A 4,153-nucleotide genomic window follows, 5' to 3' on the forward strand; every position below is an offset into this window, starting at 1 on the left:
GGGATTCAAGGTATGGCTTTAACAATAATCAAGGTTCTTTTGCGTAAAAGCTCTTTAACAAAATTCTTTATATAGAAAACTTCATAAAATCATATACAAAGTTGACACGATCCATGTTGAGATCATGAAACTTCATATCCAACACCTTCACAAGCCTTATTCGAGTTCCAATTATTAGTACTACGATGATGAACAGAGAAGTGAGTCTCCATAACCGAGGAGCAACGACGATTCGAACCGATTAAACGCAGCTGGGGATTCTAGACCACACGACATATGCAGGTCCCCGACCTACATATATCAACCTACTCTTGGATCCTCTAAGGCAAGAACAGGTCCGCACCACCTGAGAATACAGTACTCCACCAATCCAGCCCATTGCCATGTGGGTACACGCTATTCCCGCCATCTCTCCACTCCTAGTGCGTGAGTAGCCATTCTCGTAATAGAATCGCCAAGTTCAGGCTTACTAGAGTATGTGGTTAGTACTACAAAGTCTCACCGCACATAGTTCAACAACGGACGTGCCTTAATTGACATAGGCGGAAAGAACCTGCTCACAAGACCTCCATGTCTTGTGGCTCACGCACACCGAGTCCACCCGGTCTAGATTTATTACTCCATATTCCCATATTACATGATAACATAAGTTAATCAAATCCCGTTTAAAGTTTGCAGGTGATAGGTAATCACCTGACTTTCATCGTTCTACGCATAGCTAAGCATAACTAGGCATATACGAATTTAAAACTGGTAATATGGTAATTATGGAATAACAAGGTGGGTAATGTACCAATTTGACTTGTACTTGACTCCTAATCACTTAATGCAGTAAAAAGAAGCAAAAGTAAAATCAATTTGTAAAATACAAGGTAGGGTTGTATGCATCCGGGGCTTGCCTTCGTTGACGGAAAAGTCCGGTTCCTGCGACGTTTCACAAGTATTTGATCCGACCTCAACAGACGGATTAACTTCCTCAACAACTTGATTAATTATCACGTGTTCACCTTCGTTCACTACACGTAGTAACAATGCCATGTTTAACATGATGTGGAATACGAAACATGATGCTCGATGATGGATGCAAAATTTAACAATTTGAATACAACTTTCCTTCGCGGTACAGTTGCGAGTCAAATAAACTAAATCTTTTTCATAACACATACATCAATAGCCAAGGATCATTATCAACTAATGACCCAAGGTCATCACTTAATCCAAAATTTCAAACAAAACCTAAATCATTAAAGGTTACTATTTATTTTTATGAATTAATTATTTAATTCAAAATTATGAAATAAATCAACTTATTCTAATTGACCTCAAAATTTTTGTAAATGTTCATTACATGATAACTAAGTGGCAAAACAAATTTATAATTTTTGGATAAATAAATAAGCCTAGAAAAATCATGGAAATCCATTTATTAATAAATTGAGCAATTTTTATTACATTCAAAAATTACTGAAAAACATTATTTCATATTTTTCTTTAATAATATAAATCACAGAGAAGTCACACAAAAATTTTCATAATTTTTGGAGCTCTAAATAAATCTACACAAAAATAACAAATTACATTACTATTTATTCAAATCTGAAAATAGAAAAATCCATTTGAACGCTGAGTCACTGACAACGGGTCCCACCTGTCATCCCTAACCTCGCACGTTTGACCACGACAGCGACGGCGCTGACCAGCGTAAACTCATCGACGGTGAGTCCAACGGCGACGACCAAAGTACCAAAATGATCACCAAGACTAGGCGCATCGATTGACGTCCCTATCAGCACTGATTACGGCCCTATACTAGCTTGTCGTCGGCCATGGCGGATGCGGTGGCACGACAGCGCTATGCCGGCGACGTGAAACCTATACAGCTTAAATAGAAGGCCTAGGAAGCATCAGCAGCTCACCCCAAACGTGACTAAGTAGAGCACAAGGCCGGAGGAGCAACGGAGAGGTGGGTCGACGTCCCGAGCAAGCACGGCGGAGCAGATCGTCGTCGGTGGCGATGTTCCGGGAGCTGTGGTGGTTAAAATGAGAAATCAATGGGTCATGGAGGACTACAACATCGTGGTGAAGCTAAAACAAGACTCAGCAGGGGCAGAGGATCACCGTAACACGCTGGCCACGGCGAAGCGCTCGCGACGGGGACGATGCCGGCCGCGAGGAAGAAGAGCGCGCACCGCAAGTTTCTGGTGAAGACAAGCCACAAGGACTGGTTTGCTGGACGCGTAAGGAACTAGCGGAGCTAGGACATGCTTTGCTGCGATGGCGCGGGTGCTGGTTCAACGGCAAACGCTCAACGGAGTTATGACAACAGCGCCGAGAAAACAGAGGAAGGGAAACAGCGAAGAACGGTGATGGCTTAGGCCTTAAGGAGCGGCCAAAAGCACAACGAAGCCATGCAGGAGCCTTTCCCATGCCAGCGCGAAGCCAAGGACATCCACACGCACGTCTAGAAGTGAACCGAAGGTCGCCGGCGGTGTAGCTACGGCGGTGAACACTGTTCACAGTATTTACAAGTTTGCCATTCACCAAAATTCACAAATTACTCTCAAATTTTCATAACAACTCAAAAATCTCCAAATACAAAAGTTGTTCAAAATCAAAAGTTCTACAACTTTGCTTTTATAACCAACTCCTAATTCAGTCTAGATTTTGAAATGAACTTTTGAATTCAAACAGGGAGTTTTAACGAATTACGCCTTTTTGAATTACTCCAAATTTTTCTAAACAACTTGAAAAACTCCAAAAACAAACTTTGTATAACATGTCAAGCTCTACACTTTTTCTTTTAGGCTTAACCCCAAAATATGCTTAGATTTTGAAATGGATTTTCAGGGTAGGGTTTAAATACTGAAAATTAGGGTTTTCTGGAAAATTCAAATCCAAACCAAATTTTGACATGATTCAAACAATTCAATTCAACACTCATAACACAAATGTAAACTTGTTTTAGTGAATGCATATCAAAGTTTGCAATATGAACAATTACCTTGCAATGCATATGATGACATGTCATGTTTTTAATATTTAAACACCCGGGGTGTTACAATCCTTCCCCCTAAAAGAAATCTCGCCCCGAGATTCAAAGCCATAGAGTAAGTAATGGAAAAGGAAATGTGTTAGTCCAAAAACATCCAGAACTTGTCTATAAAATAGCTGAGGTTCCTTTACAAAATACAATTTGTAGCAACCGAGCTCAACTAACATTACTCTATTCTATATTGACGCTAGAAACTCTAGAAACTTTTCTAACAAGTAATCTTCTGATTCCCAGGTAGCTTCCTCTTCTAAATGTTGATTCCATTATATTTTATAGAACTTGATTGTCCATCTTCAAGTAACACGATCTTTCTGATCTAACACTCAGATAGGATATTCGGAGTAAGTTAAATCCGGTTCTAGTTCCACTCCTTCAACTTCAACATTCTGTTCAAGCACTCGGAGACACTTCTTCCATTGAGAAACATGAACACATCATGCACAGCTACGAGATGTTCTGGTAATTTCAAGTGATATGCCACTTTTCCATACCTCTCCAAAATTTGATATGGTCCAATGTATCGGGGTGCCAACTTTCCTTTAACACCAAAATGGTTAAAAGGACCTAGGATGCCGCCTAGAGGGGGGTGAATAGGCGTTTCTGAAAATTAACACCTTTAAATACGGAAACAATTAGAAAGGGGAGTTTCCAAAATGGAAACTCCAAATCAAGAGTACTACCACCCCTCACAAGTTAGCCACAAAGTAAACAAGGTATAAAGAATATATATAGAAGCTACAACCCTACAACACCAAGTTAGAACAGAGAATAAATATTTTCAGTGCAGGCAGGAAATACCGGACGTGTCCGGTATGAATAAATTCAGTCCACAATAGTAATGCCGGACACGTCCGATAGGTGAAAGACAGAACCAATTAAGTTGCTGCTTGTGATTCTTCGTTTTAACTGTAATATTTATTTATTTGTATACTTGCATCTCAATAAATAAATTACTCTACTAGAGAGCTAATAAAAGCAACATATGGCAAACATGATGAATCTCAAGTGAAATTAATTAGCCACTTTCATTATTTCACAAATGTACTTATTTGTGAACTATAGAACATGTAATGAACAAGATGGCTATCCTAAAAGGTTTAG

Source organism: Miscanthus floridulus, chromosome 18, assembly GCF_019320115.1.
Source record: "Miscanthus floridulus cultivar M001 chromosome 18, ASM1932011v1, whole genome shotgun sequence".
NCBI classification, from domain to species: domain Eukaryota; kingdom Viridiplantae; phylum Streptophyta; class Magnoliopsida; order Poales; family Poaceae; genus Miscanthus; species Miscanthus floridulus.